At 44.9% G+C, this 20,507-nt stretch overlaps 2 long non-coding RNA genes across 2 annotated transcripts; one reads left to right on the top strand and one right to left on the bottom strand.

The window, feature by feature from the left end:
- The first annotated feature begins 567 nt into the window (after positions 1 to 567).
- LOC134475702 (uncharacterized) lies at positions 568 to 19,331 on the top strand. The gene is made up of 2 exons (XR_010046886.1): positions 568 to 696; positions 16,781 to 19,331. It is a non-coding gene; the product is annotated as an uncharacterized LOC134475702 (long non-coding RNA).
- LOC134475701 (uncharacterized) lies at positions 5,234 to 8,204 on the bottom strand. Its single transcript, XR_010046885.1, has 2 exons — positions 8,046 to 8,204; positions 5,234 to 7,091 (listed from the first exon to the last, which is right to left on the bottom strand). It is a non-coding gene; the product is annotated as an uncharacterized LOC134475701 (long non-coding RNA).
- Positions 19,332 to 20,507: the final 1,176 nt, after the last annotated feature.

Raw genomic sequence — 20,507 nt, 5'->3', positions numbered from 1 at the left:
GTGTGGAACCCGATGCTATCCAGGACTTCTGACTTAGAACACGTGGCAGGAAAGTGGGTAGATGCAGACAGGCTGTTGTGGATCATGTTGCTCTGATTTTTTGGTTTTTGTCTTGTTTTTGATCGACACTGGGATAACTAGTTTTGATCCAACATTTTTTTTAAAAATTCAGTTATCTATTCAGCTCTCCACTCCTTCCGCATCTAGATCTTGCCACTTAGATAGACTCCTGACCTTACTTCTCTTAAACCCCAGTCCTTATCTAAACAGAGACGCAAGCCGGTCACTGCTTCATCGTTATTACGTTAGTTCTTTGCTGCTACATGACAGATTTCCTGAAATGTCGTGGCCTATTGCAACAGCGCTGAATGGCCTGGTGGTTTCTGCAGAGAACCCCGGGGATGACTTAGCAGGTCCCTGGGTTTTCCCTGCAGAAACCACCAGGCCATTCAGTCTGTTGGCTGTGGCTGTGACTCAGCTGCCTGCTGCTGGGATGCAGGCTCCTCCCACCAGGGGCGGGCCCCCTCCTGAGCTCCCACATGGCTCTCGATGGACCTTAGACTGGAGTTTCTTGTGGGCTTTGGACTGAGAGCTGGGCTCCTTGCTGACAGTGGCTGTTGGGCGTGGCTCGCTTCTGCCTGGCCTTTAGGTGTGGCAGCTTATTTCATGAGCAGAAGCAAATGAACCAGAGAGAAGGTAAGAGAAAGAGATTGACTGAGAAGGAGGGGTTGGGGTCACAGATTTTGCAGTGTCACCTTGGAAATGACATCCATCCTTTGTGTCAGTTTAAGCAAGATGCCCAAAGGGAGAGGAGGACACCAAGGGACAAGGTCGCTGACTGTGAGCTGTTTCGGAAGCCCCAACACACGGCTCAAGCACTCCTGTGTTAAAATCCATTCCCTTATTACAAATTGCACGCTGTTTATGTCTCTGTTAATATTTTACTAGAGGTATAAAAAAGTCACATCATCAATGAATTTTATTTTAAAAGGGAAAAGGAGATGTTGTAAAATGTTTCTCATGAAAATGGGGTACACTGAGTATAGCAGAGTTGGAGAGCCCTAGGCGGACAATGCATTGCTCAAATGGGGATGGTGCTGGCTAAGGGGGGGACAGACTGGGACACAGGCCCGGAAGAGAAGTCCTTGGGGCAGCAGATGAGACAGAAATGAGCCACAGTACACTGAAAGGAGTGGGATTTTAATAGGCCCAGAAAAATATGTGTCAAAGAAACAGCACAATAGTTATTTTCAAATGTTGTAAGGCCATTCTACTGTAGAACAGGAACTGCCTGGTATATACCTGCAATCCCAACACTTGGGAGGCTGAGGCACAAGTTCAGCCTAGGCTACATAATGAGTTTAAGGCCAACCTAAACTACCTCAGGGATGCACTAAGGTTAAACCCATTTCTGAGGCAGTTTGGTTTGTTTGGGGGTGGCAACGAGCTTCTGGTTGGTAGGCATTTGTTTTTTCTATGCATGTGTCGTGCTTTTTAATTTCCATCCATTGATCTAAATTCTACCCATTGGAACAACATTGAATATATAATTCCTCTTGTATAGTGTCTTTTGTTTTTGAGACAAAGTCTTGCTTCTGTGTCACCTGATGAAAGGTTGCAGCCTGAAATGGCAGTCATGAAGGGCCAGTAGGACCCCTGCCACCCATGTGGTCCTGGACCCCACCAACTGCCTGTTGCCTTGTGAAAACACCTGGTCTAGGTCCTTTGTCTGTGGTCAATGTGCTGATCTTTTAGAATGAAAAACCTTGGCATCATTTATTAATTTATTCATTTGGTATGGGGAATCCCACTCAGAACCTTGCACTTGCCAGGCAGGTGCTGTGCTCCTGAACTATGCCCTGGCCCAGAAGTTTGGCATTTTTAGTTTATGACCTGCTTGTGTGGAAGTAGAAATCAGCATACATGCAAAATTATAGATCACAGAGGGCAGAAGATACCAGTCACAATCCAAGGCAAGGTGTGAACTGAGCAGTTCCATCATTACAAACCATTTATGGAATACCGCCCCTGGCTAAATTTCAAGCAGGTACACCTATGCAAGATGGAAATGCCTGGCATCCATGGAGGGCCTTTAGACAGACCCTCTGCAGAGGATCCCTGACTGTGGACCAGTAACTACCACCCCTTCAGCCTAAATAAGCCAGTTCAGTTACCGGCAGGCCATATTCCTTACAGCAGTCAGCCTGCTGCTTCTGCGGGGAGGGGAATGTTAGGCAGCTGAGTTAGGTAGACATATTCTAGGCAGTCTGACAGGGCTGGACCCTCAAAGGAGCCAGTACAGAAGACCAGATATCTTACAATGTTAGAGGAGATAGAGACTTCCTGTGGACCAGATCTCAAGAAGACAAACCAAATGCAACCACACCCTAAGTATAAAGATGAGGGATTGATATTCTAAGTAATACGTTGGTGCCTTGATGCCTTGATCACCTGGAGGGAGTCAGAAGTCACCATCCCAAGCCCCTATAAGAAGAGTCACTACTCTTTAAGCCTGTCCCCTTGTTATGTGACTCACCTCCCTATTGGATCCCAATTTAATCAATGTTACTGGAGCAGTTATACTCATGATCTTATTGGTTGACCATAATTCTGTCTCACCTCATGGCCACTTTGTGAGTTCCCATTTTTCCCCACTTTGGACTCACTTTGCTTAGTGGTTTTGCTCTATAGAAGTCCCTAGAAAAGATAGGGTCTTTGGCAAACCACTCAGGACTCCTTTGTCTCTCTGTCAGACAGAAGGACCTAAACAGGACTTCTTAATTGCATCTAGAAAGCAGACATGTGACAGGCTGGTATCTTGATAAAGGCTGGTTATCATAGTTAGAAAAGTTTGCATTTGACACAAATGAGGAAGACCATTCTCCAAACATCTGAGCAGAACACAGAAGAACTGTCTCCAGGTGGACTGCGTAGCAGTAGAGCCTGAGAAGATATGCTTTCAAGGGGCTCACTGGGAGCAGGATCAGGGAAGCACAGGAAGCAGGGAGTACAGTGACGAAGCCATCACAGATGAGGCTGGTTTCAGCTAGAGAAAAGCTTCTGCCTGCTGCTAAAGGAGGCTCCATGTCTCTTGGGCAAGGAGCTGGGCATTTATGCCCTTATGTCCTTTGCAACTAGCCAAGGCCTACTTGCCTTTAGCAATGTCACTTCAGAAAACAGGATCCATGATAAGGCAGGACCATACACCTAGAGAGTGTGTTCTGTAGAGAAAGGGATGGAGGAAGTGTGGATGCAGTATAAACCACTCTTTGGAGCATGGACACTGTAACTGGGAGAGAGCAGTGGAATGCATGGGGTCAAGCAGATCTTTCTCCAATGGGAGAGGTTAGTTCCCACAATCGAGCACAGAAGGAAACTGATGGTGCCCAAGGACTGTGGATGTGGAGAGTGAGTCTGTGTCCTTGTGCAGGGTGTGGGCTTGGTGAGGAAGACTCAGCGGCAGGACTGAGGGAAGCGGTGGAACGCGAGGGAAGGATGCTGCTGTGGTTTGTCAGCCAAATGCTCCTCTGATGCCTCAGTGGAAGAAGATTCCCAGTCTGAGGTGCTGCTGTGGGGGGAGGGGCTGCGGGGGCAGAGCCTGCTGGCAGGAAGTTGGGTCTTGGGGTGCATTCTTAGAAAGGGTATTGTAGCTTGGGGACCTTCCAGTGTCTCTCTCTGCATCCTGACAGCCAATTTTGCTCCCTGCTCCTCCCCAAGCTGACATTTCTGGCCAGGACTCCACAGAAGCTTTGTTAGTTTCTTGACACCTGTTCCAGCCTTTGCCCAGTCCACTCTCTGGGCCAGGGCATACAGGCACCAGGCTGACCACCATCCTAGTCCTGGGTGGCTTCCTACCTCCTTTTGGCTGAGGCCCCTAAGCATCTCCAGCTCCCTCCACCCTGCAGGCTCAGAGCTTCCCAGGTAGCCACGGGCTCATCCACTGCAAGGTGTTTGTGCTCCCCCAGATTTGCTCTTTTAATGCCTATCTACCCTTCATTTCCTGTAAAACGTGGAAATGAAGGAGGAGCCCCAAGAAGTGCATCCAGAAAAACTGGTGTTTGTTCAACTGCTGCTCAGTAGTGATCCAGAGGGAAAGACAAAAAAGTGAGCACTGTTAGAGGAAATACCGGGAATTTTCCACAAAGACATCAACACATATATGTAAGTAATCAATAAATGCCAGCCAGGATAAATTAAAAAATGCATAGCTAGACAACCATAACAAAACTGAGCCTCACCAAAGAGAATATAGATTTTTAAAAAGAGAAACCAGACAAAAAACATACTTTTCCAGCTTTATTGGAGGATAATTGGCAAAGGAAAATTGTGTATATCTATAGTATAGAATGTCATTACATATATTACATATACATATATAAATGACTCCCATGATAACACATTCACCACTTCACAGTTATGTGTATGTGTGGTGATCTAAGCACTTAGTAAATTTTATATATACAATACCATATTAACTATAGTCATCAAGCCATACATTAGATTTGCAGAAATTATTCATTTCATTAAACTAAAATTTCATACTCTGACTAACATCTCTCCATTCCCCTAGTATACTCCGGGCTTTGGCAATCACCGCTATGCTTTGATTTTTTTCCAGGACTGGGAATTGAACCTCCCTCCGGCCTATGCACTGAGATATATCCCGCCCTTCTCATTATGTCATTTTTATTTTTTATTTTGATACATGGCCTCATTAAGTTGCCCAAGTAGGACTCAAAATTGTGATCCTCCTGCCTCAGCCTTCCAGAGGTCTGGGATTATAGGTGTGTGCCCCCATGCCCTGCTTAAATGTTGCTTCTAATGTGTTCAAATGTATTATACTCTGTGTATAAGGGAGATCATGCTGGTTTTGCCTATGTTTGGCTTGCTTCAACTACCAGGTCTCCCAGGCTCATCCATATTGGCACAAATGATAGGAGTGCCTTCTTTTTAAAAGCTGGGTAACATCCCATGGTGAGTGCATTCCCTCGCCCCTCCATCTGTTAATGAACACTTGGGCTGATTTATGTCCTGACAACTTGAATAACACTGCGGTGAGCACAGGAGTGCAGGGGTCTCCTCAGCATGCTAAGTTAATCTCCTTGAGGAATAAACTCAAGAGTGGGGTTGTTAGATTAGACGGCAGCTCTATTTAATTTTGGAAGACACCCCGTACAATTCTCTATAATGGCTGCACCGATTTATACACCCACCAACAATTTACTTGGTTCCCTTTTGCCACATCCTCACCAACAACTCATCTCAAATCTTTCCAACAGTGTGCAGGTGCGCAGGGAAACCACAGTGGTTTTACTTTTATTTCCCTATTGGTTCTTGATAGTGAATATATTTTTAAGTGTTGACCATTTGTACTTCTCCTTCTCTTCATCCCCCTCCTTTTCCTCCTCCTCCTACTTCTCCTTCACTTCTTCTTCCTCCTTCTTGGTGCTGGGAACTGAAGTCAGGGCTTCCCTCTATCACTAAGCTACATTTCCAGGTTATAAGCCTTCTAAAAATATCTATTCCAGTTATTTGTCCTTTCAGTTCACTAACAGAGTTATTTTCATGCTAGTGAGTTATCTGAAGTCCTTACAGATCTGGGATATTAATGCCTTATCAGATACACAGAGTACAGAGAGTTTCTCCCATTCCACAGATGGCTCTTGACTGTGTACATTGCTTCTTTTGCTAGACAGGAAGCATTTTTGTTTGACGCCACCCCATTTGCCTGTGTTTTGCTTTTGGTGCCTGTGTCTTTGTTATTATTTCCATTAAAAACTCACCAAACAAATGTCAAATAGCATTTCCTCTATATTTTCTCCTAATTGTTTTAAGATTTCAAGTCTCTCCATTCTGAATTCATGACATAAGGGTTCAGTGTTGTTCTTCTGCATGTAGATATCAAGTTTTCTCAACATCAAGTATTGAAGATTTCTGCAAGGTGACTTGTTGGAAACTATTGAAAACCAGGTGACTATAAGTGGGTGGATTTATTTCTGCGCTCTCTCTTCTGTTCCCTTGGTCTCTGTGTCTTTTTATGCTGGTGCCATTCTGTCTGGATTATGTCTTTGTTGTAGATCTTGGAATTAGCAACATTTGGTGCCTGTTTGTTCCTGTCACTCAGCATTGCTTTAACTATTTGGAGTTTCCATGGTTTCATGCAATTTTGAGATCCTTTTTCTTATCTTTGTGACAAAATCATTACCCATTTGATAAGGATTGCACTTAATTTGTAGATCACTTTGGACGGTACGGTTGTTCAAAAAATATTGATTCTTCTAACCCATGAACACGGGTTATCTCTCCAAGTGTTCATGTTTTTTTTAATTTGTTTCACTAGCATTTTAATGTTTTCAAAGTAAAGATGTATCTCAGTTATTTTCATCATTGATGAGGCAAAATACCTAACACCACAACCTAAAGGAGGAGAAATTCATTGGGATTTGTCTCAGAAGTTTCAGTCCTTATATGTTTAGAAGCAAGGTAGACAGGCTAGGCGGAGGGAGGTGGCTCACACTGTGGTGCAGAGGAAGCAGAGAGAAAAGCTGGGAGATGGGCAGAGAGGAACTGTCCCAGGTCAGACCCCCAGTGACCCCATTTTGTGACAAGACCCCATCTCCTAGCATCACATTTACCTATAGTACCCTATGTTTTCTTAATGGAAAAAAGGTAAAACAAAGTTTCATAACAAAATGATAGGAGAAAAACAATAGTTAATACATTACATGTTGTAATCTTTGAAGCAGTTGTTCAAGGTACAAGATATGGGCATAAAAATTTCTCCAGTCAATATTAGCATATCCAGTGAACCAGAAGCAGCCACGGGCCAAGAAAAGAACCAAGAAGTGGCCTTCCTGTGAGCCAGCTGGTAGATTTAGAGGAACACAGGCTGGGATGATAGCAACTGAGGTACAAAAACAATGTAATGCTTGTACTGACTGATTGACCTTGCAGGCCTGGGGCCGGTAGTCTAAGCTTCTGCTTAGCACATAACAGTATGCAATATAGTAACTGGAGGATTTCCTTCTATCTTGCTTTTGAAATCCAATATTGTTCTCACCGTTTTGTTTTCTTTTGTTGTGTTTTATAGCCTTCAAAATAAAACAAATAAATTAAAATTTTAATAGTAAAAAGGACAGTAGCACAAACCTTCCTTTTCAATGAGATGCTAACTGACTTGCATTTTCCCCTTTTCCCCATGTCCTTTCCCCTTTCACCCATCGTAGTTCCTTTTCCTTTTGAATGATTTCTTACATTTCACAATATCTATTGTACATTTTAGAACTTATTTACTCTTTCAGTTTCTCACACCAATGAAACAATACAATCTTTATACACATGTCTGATTTGTTTCACTTATGAGTATGATCTCAAGTAGCATCCAGTTACCTAAGATGGCTCCAGTCTATCCTTCTGAATAGTATAACAATACCACATCATTTTAATCCATTCCTCCACTAATGAGCATTTGGGTTGCTTCCAAGATTTAGCTATTACAAGTTGTGCTGCTGTAAATATGGATGCACATATATTGCTGTGGTAAAATGTTTTTAATTCTTTTGGGAAGATATCCAGAATAACTAAATCAAATGGGACCTCCAATCCTAGTGTTTTGAGGAATCTCCACAATGATTTCTACAATGGTTGCACGGATCTGCACTCCTATCAACAGTGGAGACAGGTTCCTTTTTCCCCACAGCATTTGTTATTGGTAGATTTCTTGTTGAAATGGGCACCCCATGTTTTGATTCCCTTTTAGGGGCCCATCTTGCACATGAGCTGTTGGGGGCACAGCTATCCATAAACCATAACACCACCTTTTGTTTTCCAGGTAAAATTTATTTCTATGTTTTGCACTATTAGAAGTGAAACTCTTCTTGATTTCTCTTTCTGGTAATTCATGTTAGTGAGAGAAATGAAATTGATTTTTGTATGTTGTGTATCCTGCAGCTTTTCAGAATTAAATTATTAATTTTAACAGTTTCTTTTGGACACTTTAGGATTTTCTATACGTAAAATGTCATCAAAAACAAAAAGATAAATACCTTTAACGGCATGGCAGTCAGACTTTTTGAGATGACTTCTCAGTAACAACAATGGATACTAGTAGACAAAAGAATGATAAACCAAAAGGTAAATTAAATTTTAGATGGGTGAAAATGTCTTTCAAAAAGGAAAAAGACAAAAAAAAAAAAAGAACAAAAGAAAAACAAAAATATTTTCAGACAAGATGACAGATTATCCCTGGAAACCCTCAGTACAGGGAAACCCAAGGCAGAAGCAGGTGACTCAGAACACTTGAAGGAAGAACTACAGAACAGAACAGCAGGAAACAGGTGAATAGGAAACTGGTAACACAAAAAAGCAACACCGTACTCATGACAGGGTAAGAAAAGGTTTAAAGAATGAACCAGATTTACAAACCCTTAAGTTTTCTGGGTCAACAATGAAGTTATGAATTGATTGTAGATCTTGATAATTTAAGCACATATAACAGAATTTCTAAAATCTCAGCCTTTATATTTTAACTGGTACAATTTCTCCATTTATGTTTCATTAACAAATTAAACTTTAAATGTGAAAGACAAAATTTTGAGAGAAATAGGGAAGACATTTATTACCTCAAGATAAGGAAGGATTTTCTAAAGCAAGGCACAAAAATCACTTCTAAAAGACACAATTGGTAAATTGTGTTATGTTACAATGAAGGACATATTTTGACTGTTGGTCAAAGCATGCCATAAGGAAAATAAAAATTAAAGGCAGAAAGGCACCAAAGGCGTTTTAAATAAACATACAATTGCCACCATAAGTTATAAAACACTCCCATCACTTAGTAACAAAGGACAAATGACCAAAAAGATGTAAATTGGAATTTAACAGAGATAAAGCCAAATATTTAATAAACATTTAAGAGAGCCAACCTTATTTGCAACTTAGGAAGTGCTAATCAGAACCACAGTGAACTGGCATTCATATCCAACAGGTGAAAAATTCAAACATCTGATAATACTAAGGTTGCCAATTTCATGGAGCAATAGAAATGTTCACAGAATGCTTGGAACAGTGTACATTCGCAATATTTAACTAAATCCCAAAGCTTAAACCTTATTACCCGCCAGATCCATCCTTAGAGGATGTCTTGTGCATAAAATATGCAAAATAACATTCTGAGAAGCATTATGCAAAAAGAAAAATCTAGAACAACCCATATATTCTTCAATGGTAAAAGAAGACATAAGCAATCTAGATGTATTCAGATAATGCATTTAGCTCCATACTTCAACAATAAAATCATAATAACATAGTTTGAGCAAGACAAGCCTGCTTTAGAATACATACATAACATTTTACTAAATAAATTAGGAAATGTGCATCTTGGAAGGTGTAAAGATTTTTAACAACATAAAGATGATCATCACAAATGTAGGAAAGTGATTGCATTTGTGTGCGAAGGCAAAGAAATATGTATTAGAAGCCTCATCTAAGAGGCTTCTACCATGCTAGTAATACTCCGTTTTCGGCACTGATTTCTAACTGCTTGTCTCTATAGGAATCCATGAAAATTTATACTACTACAGTTGTCCTATGTACTCTTAAAGGCACGGTATCTTTCACTGCACAGTTCATACTTTTAAAAAATGAAAAGTAGATCACATGCAAGAGACAGCAACAAACTTCAGCCACATCCTCCAGACATCTCACCCTGGTGTCGCTGGAGAAGGGTGACAGACAGGTCCCTGAGGTCTCTCTGCAGATGGCAGAGAACAGAGTGTGGAGCCAGCAAAGCCAAAACTGAGGAGCAGAGAACCTCAGAAGGAAAGGCTGGGGCAGGCGAGGCAGGGAGAGGCTGCTGCCCGGGAGGCCAGGCGCTGCCTTCAAGAAGGAGGTGGCATTGCAGGCTTGAGGGCAGAGAAGGGCGTGCAGACATGGCAGTGGGGTTAGGGGGTACCCCTGTCCCTCACTTGCTGATCCAGATCCATGGTGGGGGAGAAGCAAGCAGGGGGGAAAGTGTAAGTTCCAAGATCGGTTGAAACTACAGCAGCAGCATCGGGGAGGGGTGGTCACTCGGGGTGGGTCCCTTGTGGTCACTGATTTTCACCAAGACCCTTCTAGCCAGGGGCACAGGGTGCCAGTGACTTCCAGCTTCTAGCAGGTGAAGGTAGAGAAGGGCTGGAGGCTTGGGCCTGGGGTCAGCCAGGGCTGGAGTTTTGGTGTATGTAGTCAGGCTATAGAAGAGAAAGGGTCGAAGAATTGAGAGACCGGGCAAGGGAGGAAGGAATTGAGGCAAAACCAGGGTGGGGTGGGGTGGCGTATTAGATCACAGAGCTGGCGTTCCTGCAAGTCAGAGAGCTGCAGAAAGCCATAGCAGAGCAGGCCAGCTAGAAATAAAAGGTGCGTGTAACCGGGATGGATGAACTGATTGCTGATTGTTGCCTGGGTCTATGTGGCTAGGATGGTGCCAGGAGGCCCCGAGGCCACCTCGCTAAGGGAGCATAACCACTCAGGGAAGCCCAGTGAGTCGCGAGGTGGGTGGAGCCTCGGCAAGAGTCCTGCTTCGAGGAGATTCCTGCAGGAATGTGCAGGCATGGAACTGGGAAATGGCGGTGGAACCCCCAGGGCAGGCGTCTAGGAAGCACATGCTCCAGGCGAATGGGAATGGCCCAAGAGATGCAGAAATTTCCCATCCATGCTATCAGATGCCTCCCACTGCATCAACCTTGGATCAGGGCTCAGGGTCATGTGAGCTCCTGGCCTGGAATCTCTCAGGACCCTGACCTGGAAGTGTCAGGTTCCCCTGGGTCTGGCAATGGCCTAGCTGTCCGAGCACGCATGGGGCAGGCACGTGAGCAGGGTATTTTTGTAAAAGGTGAGTGGGAAAAAGATCACAAGACCAGCAGGGTGTGGTGGCTCACACCTGCAATCCCAGCACTCAGGAGGCTGAGGCAGGAGGATCACTGTGAGTTCAAAACCAGCCTGGTTGACAAAGTGAGCTCAAGGCCAGTTGAACTGCATAGCAAAACCGTGTTTCAAAAAGACAGACAAAGAAAAGGACTGATTTTCTACAGTGAAAAAGAAAATGAGTTTGCAAAGACCCTGAACTCCCCAGGACCTGGAGACTGTGGTGGGAATTTAAAAAATCACAGCACTGGGGAAAAGCTGATCTCACGGAATCCACATGATCTGCATCTGGGAATTTAGAATCTGGAGGCACTTGCAGGACCCTGAGTCTCCGGTGTTTCTGACGATCCATTTGCATGGAGATTTTTGGAGCTTTGTGACACTTCTGTGACACCAGCAGCACCTTGAGCTGGAGAGTTGGCTGCCTTAGAGGACATAGCAGAAGAGTGTGGCTTCTCCTTAGGGACCAGCACACGCTCCCAAGGGCCAAATCCCACGTGGGTTGGGGCCACAGGCACACGTGTGCCTCTGTGCTCTCTCCCACTGCCCGTCACAGCCACTGCCCGTCTGCTCCAGAATTACCAAGTTTATAAGCTTTTTTTACTGTGAAAGGAATTCCTGTTTGTTGAGGAAAATAGTGCAAATACTGAAGACCATGGAAAAGAAATCTTCACTTCTACAAGACCAGTTCCTAAATAACCAGTGTCAAAAACTAGAACAACATTTTGCCAGGTATCTTTTCTGTGTAGAGGTATACATACATACATATATATTTTAAAAAAACAAAAAAGAAACATCTCTAAGCATTATGAGATATATATATATATGTAGTTTTGCTACCTTTCTTTTTTATCTGAAATATATGTAGATATCATTTGTGTTGATAAATACACACAGAATCATTCTTGGTAGCTGCCAAAAAAATACAAATGTAAGACAATGTTTTAAACCAATCTGTTATTTAAACTATGTAGAGATTGATTTTATTTTGTTTTACTTTATTGCTATTTACAAACATGTAATGACACAAAAGTCATCATATTCCTTTGGGCTAGATTTCTGAAAGTGAGGTTAGTAAGCTGAAACTTCATTTGCAAAGCCAGGCATGTTAGTATGTCTGTAGTCTCAGCACTCAGGAGGCTGAGGCAGGAGGATCCTCATGAGAGTGAGGCCAGCCTGGCCTACAGAGTATGTTGAAGGCAAGCCTGAGTCCTGTAACCTGTACTATATACCTGCATCTCTTCCCTGAGACAATTGTAAACCATAGGCATTGCAAATCTGTACTAGTAAAAAAAATTAAAAACCCTTTGAGTGTACAAACAAAAGGGGCTGCATGCAGAGCCTAATGAAGGGCCTGGTAAGTGGTGGGATTATACACCAACTCACACTGTGAGGGCACTCATTATGTACTGTAAACACAGACAGATGGAAATACTGTTTTTTAAAGGTGAGGTGGTCCAGCACCCTCAGAGGCTGGGATGAGAATTTCCAAGTGCATTCTCAGCCTGGTCAACTTATCTCACAAGAAAAACAATTATAATGGTGGGGGGGGAGGCTTGGCACAGTGCAAAGGCCCTGGGGTCAGTCTCCACATCTGCCCCCAAACAGAGTTCAATAAGAGATGCTGGGAGGGAGAGAGGGACCGAAGGGGCAAAAAAAAAGGAGGGGTCTGCAGGCTGACCAGAGCCAACTGAGTAACTCAGGCAGCACCCCAAGGCCACCTCTAGGTCCCGATCCCTGGATGTCCTCAGGCCTTCCCAGGCACCCATGTCAGGAAGAACCATCCCAGAGATCATTTCAAGTGAGTTGCCTGTTCAGGGCAGCAGCCTGGGGAGGGACTGGGGCTCAGCCCAGGTGCCAGGGTTCACTGGATTCCACTGAACCTGCATTGACTTGGTGTCCCCAGGCTTGGGGAGGACAGGACCCTCCCCCACTTCCTCCCACTCCTGTGGCTTAGGCACAGCCAGGCGTATGGGTGAAAGTGCCAGCCCCACACCTCCCCCTGAACCTTCTCGCCCCAGGAACAGGCGAGGTTTGCTGAGCCACCTGGGACCCAGGACACCTCCGGCCTCCAGCATCCTTTACTTCCTGGGTTTGCTTTGCTTTGTTTTGCTTTTTGTGCCATGTAGGAACAGCCATACCCTCTGGGCTTAAGGTGCAGCCCCACCTTCTAGGAAGCTACCATTTACCCCACAGCAGAGCCCCTGAAAGCCCACAGACGTCTGCAGGAGAAGAAGCCCTGAACCCCGCAAAGCCCAGCCATGCAGAGCTGTGATTGCCAAGTACAGAAGGAAAGTCCGGCCCCTGTCCACCTCCCTCCCTGCCTAGCCTCAGTGAGGGCCACACAGGATGGGGAGGGGACAAGGGCAGAGTCAGGAAGGAGAGATCCTACAGTGCCCAGGTGATGGAATTCAAGGACAGGTGTGGAGCAGGAGTCCCAGACTGAAGGGGAGAGGTGACCTGTGGGACCCCAGGACAGAAAAGGTTTTCACTGAAAAGCTGGAGAAATCCCAATAATGTACATGCACAAGCTGAGAGTGTCACGAACTCAAGGTTGTTGGTTTGGAGAAAAGTGCCATGGCCCTGTGAGGTGGCGACATGAGAGGAAGCTGCCTGGTGAAGGCCCAGCCTGACTTTCTGGCCCAGCTGCAGCTCCTCCAGAATCTACAGGTGTCCCAAAGTAAAGCTGGCATAGCAAAAACCCGTCGAGGGCCCTTGCTTGTTAGAAAAGCAAAAGCAATGGTGGGGGATGTAGCTCAGCAGCCCAGAGCCTGCATGGCACGCCTGAGGTCGTGAGTTCGATTCCTGGTACCAGAAAAAGAAAAACAAAAGCAAGAAAGTTTATGCACTCCACCCCTGAGATCAGAACCTGCCTCAGCCTTGCCCCTATTCCTTAGATGATAAAAATTAGGTAAAATCTGCATGCCTCGCCCTCTTATGCAGAAATGAGATGAAATGAAGCAAGAACAAAATGGAGGACAGCGTTCCACTTAGACAGAGGCTCCATTCACACAGGACGCAGATGCGACACATGAGCGCACAGCACAAGGACACACAAACACCATCCACGGACTCACACATGGAACACGCACTGTACACGCAGCGAAACGGACCACACACCCACGCGACCCTTCACACACACACACACACACCATGCACACCTCGCACACGGCACAGGGTGAACATGACCCATGCCACCCATGCTGCACAGCACACATCGTGCGTCCGACAAGATGATGTCATGATGTGAAACAAGCTATGTGTGGGGAACGTTGTGCGTGGCTGTGGTAGACATTCATCTGTTATTTCTCCCTGGGAATATCTGTCCTATCTTTCGTGTTCTTGTCCTTATTCCTTTCACTGTGCCTGGGGTACCCGGGAGCCCAGAGTCCTCCTCCTTGGAGTAGGGTCCTGCCCCCGGGGACATGTGCCGGGTACCAGTGTGACAAGGGAGCCCAGAGATGCGCTGCTCAGCACAAGGACTGTCAGCCCTTCCTCTACTTCCAGACCACGGCGCCTGCCCCCTGCCACCCCTCAGAGCTCCATTAGTCCATGTCCTGATGCCCCTTCCAGAAACACTCAGACCAGATTCTCCCACTTCCCAATTCAGCTACTCACGAGTCTGCTTTCATCTCCAACCTCTAAGATGGCTCTTAATTCACCTGACATTGTCTTCTTCCTCTTCTTTTTGGTTCTGTGTTTATCATTTACACCTCTTTGTTCCAATTCCTTTTCCATCATTCTGCTGGACTTGGGAAGGATATGGAAAAGGTTAATTACAGGTTTGAACCCTCTGTGTTTAAACGAAGTCCCTCTAATAAGTTTTAATTGTGGAAAAATGGGAAAGGGATCTGGATAATAGTAATGATTACCCTCTATTCCCCCTCATCTGAGAGAAAGTTTTGCTTTTAACCCAACCCCTAAGTTTTTCAAAGAAAATGTACACAAGAGCACACAGGACCAATTCACTTCCACATCCACAAACCCCGCACACAGTGCAAAGGTTTCAGGACTGACCAAGAGCATAGCATGAAATGAGACCTCAGAGGCGGAGGGGGGCGTCCAGCAGGACAAAGCCTGCTCCAGCACAAAAAGCAGTCACTTCTCCCAGATGCAGATGGACCTGAGGCCCAGGGACTTCCCCTCTCCATCCTGCTTGGACCGCCTTGCACAAAACAATGGTAAGCACTGAGGCAGTCAGCCACTTCAGAATGACCTAGCCTTTCCACTCGTCTGAACAAAACAAGCGTCGTGTGGTTCTGCTTCAGCCTGCGGCCAGCCCACAGCTGAGGAACCCACCACAAGCACAAGAGGATGGTCGGCTTCCAAAGCCTGGGGTCATAGTATTGCACAGGACTGACGTTAGCATTTTAAAATGCTTTTCTCCTGTAATAAGCATAAAGCAGTCGTGTTGTGTGAATGTTCAAGGCATGGTTAAAATGGATGGTGACCGTTTAAATTTTTAAGATTTATTGCAGTAAAACACAAATTGCTTTAAATCTCCTCAGTGTAGTCCCCTTTGCTTCCCACAGTTTGTTACTTTCTGAAAGAGTTCCAGAAGATTCTTTCCTGTGTGCCTTTGCAAGGTGTGATCGGTTGCCCAGCACCATCCAACAAAAATGTCAGAATGCTCAGAAAAGCATTCTGGTATGTCCTCATCCGCCCTGTCCCTTGGACCTGGCATGGTGAGACTTCAGCCTCTTCCCCAGGATGAAAGTAACCACGGAAAGGAAATCTTTGGGACCAATTCAAGACAACAAGGACACCAAGGCAGCATAGATGAAAACATTCCCGAAAGAGGACTCCAGAGCTGCTGCAGGAAGTGGCCAGGAAAATGGGATCAAGGCATTTGAAGAGCGGGTGGTGGTGGAGGGGGCTTGATGGTGATACATCTTTTACAGTGATAAAATTATTTAATCTAAACATTCACCAGAATTGTCTATCATACATTGTAGTTATAGCTAATTAAAAATTGATGATAACATTTGTCTTTACATTTTGGTGAAATATCTGTTAACACCTTTTGCCTTGGGGAGTGTATTTGCTTTTATGGTGGGTTTATAAAATCTGATAAGGAGAACCAGGTGTGGTGTCACATGCCTGTAATTCCAGCATTCAGGAGGTTGAGGCAAGAGGATGCTTGCAAATTCGAGACCAGCCTGGGCTACAAAGTGAGCTCAAGGCCAGCCTGAACTATATAGTAAGACCCTGTCTCAAAAAGACAAAAAAAAAATCTGATAAAGAGAAAATCCTTAAGGATAACCTTAAGGATTAAGGATTAACCTTAAGGATTATCCACCTAAGACAAACTCAACTCAAGTAAAAAAATGGCAAGGCAAAACAAGATACAGCAAAAAAGGAGAAAAAACTCAGGGAAAGGGAGATAAACTGGACCAGGAGCAGGGAATAAGAGTTGCTATCGAGAACATAATAAACATAATAAAAGCAATAGAAGATACAAATGAGAAAAGCAGACAAAGGAAATGAACTGACACTTAAAAGGATCAGAGGAAAGATGAATGAGATGGAAAGAGTAAGGAAGACAGGACAAGGGTCAGCCCCTCCCCGTGTGGCACTAACAGTGACAGCAATGACAGTGGCATGGAACGTGCATACTAGCGCAGTTTAAACACTGAAGCGCTTCCCTGGTGGCTTTGATTGAACACACATGTTGGAAACCTAACCTGGTGCAGGGTGGCACTTCACAGGGTCAGGGTCCAGGGAGTTCAGGAATGCCACCACCTTGGGGCTGTTTGGCGCCCACGGAGTGGGTTCTGGATAAAAAGGGCAAATCTCAGCTCTTATTCACTCTTTCCCTCTCTATCTTTGATTTCAAGCTTCCACAGCTGAAAGACACTAACTCTCTGTTCTTCTTCAGTCTCACAGTCTCAGGTATTCCAGGATGGCAGCACAAGGCTCGGACACTGGCATAAAGACGATACTTCGTCACCCCCTCATCAGAAATCCAGGCTAATCATCTGACTGAGAATAAGCAGACTACTCTGAGGGAGGAAGATAGCAACAGCAGCCTGCCTTTTGTTCTCTCTAAGGCCCCATTTAAAACCAGAAGACAATGAAGTAGTAATTCCAAACTAGAAAAACAAGCGACAACAGGAAGGAGCTCTGGGGCCCAAGGATTCTGTAGCCAAGGAAACTTCCTTAACACAAGCCATCCGGTGCCAGTGCCTGGCAGTCATGGAAACTTGGGGACCTTCACCCATGACGCGATCCCGAGGGACTCTCGAGCGTGGGCTATAGCCACCAAACCACAGGGACTCCTGGCTCGGTGGAAGGTGACCAAGGTTCAAGGGAAGGGTGGATGCCACATGCTCAGTGGACGAAGAGAGGACACTGCCGACAAACTTGCCAGCCTTCCAGAAGGTGGGAAGGGTAGGCAGAGCTCCCCAGTACTGGGGGTGGAGCTGGGGGAACCAGGGACGTGCAGGAAGCAGAGGGATGCTGAAGACTGGCTCAGACCCAGTACCAAGGGCCAGCACTGCGGGTTAAATCAAGTTACAAAAGAAAGGCACAGAGAAGTGTCTCACCCCATCCACAGCATCTAGAAAAATAAAGAATTGTTGCATTGCTGTACTTATAAAAGTAGCCAATAAGACAAAAGCATGCACTTCAAAAATAAGAAGTATACACGAGAAGCAAAGAAGACATTATAGAATGGAAGACTTTTTGAAAGTACTTTTAAACACTGAAATATAACGTAAAATACTATGGTAGCACTTGTTGTTAATTGCCAGATAAAAATAGGATCCAGTTACCTACTAAAAGGAAAATGTCTTCAGACTGGATCGCAAAGCAAAATCCAACTCCAGAGTATGCCTAGGAGGGAAGGCCGTAAAAATGCCTCTGAGGATTGAAAATTAAAAGATGGGCAGAAGACAGTTTGGCAAATGCAAACAAGAGGAAAGGCTGGTCGTGATTTAAAGGGGACCCAGGAGAACTCTTTAATGTGACATAAACTCATTCTCCATGCACCAAGGACCACCAGTGGAGTTCACAGAACAGGTCTAGGAAACCAGAGAGACACAGTCACAGCCCAGAGCAGGAAGGGATTTTAATTTGCCTCCAAGCACCGGACAAATCCATGGGACAAAACAAATGAGGATCCGTAGTCATAGGCACAGTGACACAGAAAACCGGAAAAAGACGTTTGATCGCACACAAGACACAGGGCTGACCTTCCTGACATGAAAGCCCTCCTAGCAATGAAGGTGTCTTAGTTATTTTTTTTATCATTGATGCTCAAAATGGAGGAAGGAAATCTTACAGTTCTTGTGGGTTTTAGTCCATATTGAGTTGGCTCCAAGGCAGCGTGGCGTTTCGGGGCAGCCATCCCCAGCAGCCACAAACAGCAGAGCTAGCCAGCAAGAGAAAAAAGCCACACCTTCTTCCCCACCCTAACCCTTGCACTGTATGCCGGCTCCACCCCTGGGCGGTGCAGCACTTACACCACCAATCCCAGGACCTGACAACAAACCAATCACGAATGGTAGATTGAGCCACGTCCCTGATTGCGTGAGGCTTAAGAGGAAGCCAACACAAACCATAACAGAAGGCAAATGTAAAGCATTGAAAAGAAAAATCAGGTGGAGGATACAGGTTCTTAACCTTTTTTTTTTTTTTTTTTTTTTTTTTTTTTTTTTTTTGATACCATGAATCCAACTCAGGTCCTCACGCTTGCCAGGCAGGTGCTATGCCACTGAGCCATATCCCTGGCCCTCTTAAACCTATTTTAAAATCTTAAATTTATAAAAATTATAAAACTTAAGCTAATTTTAAAAAGAAGTTTATTACATAGCAAAGAAACAACCAACAGAGTAAAGGGACAACCTACAGAATGGGGAAAAATTACCAGTTACTGCTCAGACAGACTAGTATCTAGAATACAGAACTCAACATAGAGCTCCAGAATAAAGGACCAATCAGAAATGAGCAATTGACATGAATAAACCCTTCTCAGAAGAGGCACAAATGGTCAATAAATACATGAAAAAATGTTCCACACTACAAAATGCAGACTAAAATCCCACTGAGATTCTATCTTACTCCAGAAAGAATGGCTGTCATCAAGTAACCAAATAATACCAAATGACCCATGAAAGTACAAAAAATTCCCTATGCTTTTCAATCCTTTTCTACTTTAAAAATTTCAGGCTGCGCATAGTGACCTATGACTGTCATCCCAGCACTTGGGAAACTGAGGCTTGAAGGTTGCCATGAGTTCAAGGGCACACTAGGTCACATAGTGATCCAAGGCCAGCCTGAACTACAGAGCAGGACTGTGTCTAAACAAACAACAACAGCCAAAAAAGAAGAATGAAGATGTTTTGCATATGCGGACTGACTCCCTATGGTAAATGGGATCATTAGGTACTGCAAACATGCTAATTAAAAAACCAGCTTCAAAAAAGAAAGGTTTGCTCTCACTTTTGATAATGAAAGTTGTTGCTAAAACTGCACTGAGATGCACAATGTCCACCCATCAGCTCTGCAAAAGTCCCCAAATTGGACAATACACAGAACGGGATGTGGGAAAGCTCTCTGTCTCTCAGCAGGTTGGGGTCCAAAGAAGGACTCCTGCCGGAAGAGGATGTGAGGCATTGAGGGTCACCTGTGACAAATCATCAGTGGGCCTCAGCAGCTCACAGGCACAGAAAGAAGTCTCTCAGCTTCCTGGACAAAACCAAAACAAAACAAGTGGGGCTTGGTGATGCACACTTGGAATCTCAGGAGTCTGGGAGGCTGAGGCAGGAGGATTGGAATTCCAGCCCAGTGTGGGCAACTTAGCCTCTTAGCCAGAACCTGCCTCAAAATTTAAAAAAAAGGCTTCTCTGTACAAAAGGCCTGGGTTCAATTCTCAGTACCACAGGAAGAAAGGAGGGGAGAAAGGAGGGAAGGAGGGAAGGAAGGGAGGAAAAAAGAAGTAAGGAAGGAAGGAAAAAAGGAAGGGAAGGAAGGGAGGGAGGGAAGAAGAGAGGAAAAAAGAGAAGCAGGCAGGGGGAGGGAGGGAGCAACATGTAGTCAGCTTCGAGAGGTGTAGCAATATGGATGCAGCCTGTCCAGAGAAATATGAATTTCAGACAAGCAGCACACTTCTACAGATAGATATGTCTCATCCATTAGGTGTGCTTAGTGTGATACTTGTGAGATGCTTATCTCTAAGTTCATGTTGGCTGGAAGTTCCAGTGTGCTATAATCGATCCGGCAACCCTACCCAGAAACTTCTGGAACATTCAAGGCGGCCAGGAGCAAGAGGCATTCTTGACGCCTGTGGCTTGGTTTGAGAGCTCCACCCCTGAATGACTGCCTCTGATTTTTGGGAGTACATTTGTCACCCTGTAAAGTGCTTACAAGCCCGGTGGAGGAGAAGGGGAATGGAATTTCTCATTTTGGCAGCTGTGGTCCTGTGCACTGCACCTTTTGTAAACCCCACAGCTGGGGTGCTTTTGCTAGAGCTGAGCTGTAGCCCCACAAAGCCCAGGGAGCAGGAGTAGCTGGTGGTCAGGCTGGTGGTACTCTCACTCCCTGCAGCCCAGAGTCGCAGCCGGGTAATCAACCACCGCTGGTGGACTCCAGCAGGTTCTGCTTTG

Source organism: Cavia porcellus, unplaced genomic scaffold (assembly GCF_034190915.1).
Source record: "Cavia porcellus strain 051 isolate PalLab524CR breed Dunkin Hartley unplaced genomic scaffold, mCavPor4.1 scaffold_4, whole genome shotgun sequence".
Lineage (NCBI taxonomy): Eukaryota > Metazoa > Chordata > Mammalia > Rodentia > Caviidae > Cavia > Cavia porcellus.
The sequence above is the reverse complement of the archived record's forward strand: the minus strand, read 5'-3'. Positions and strand labels throughout refer to the sequence as shown.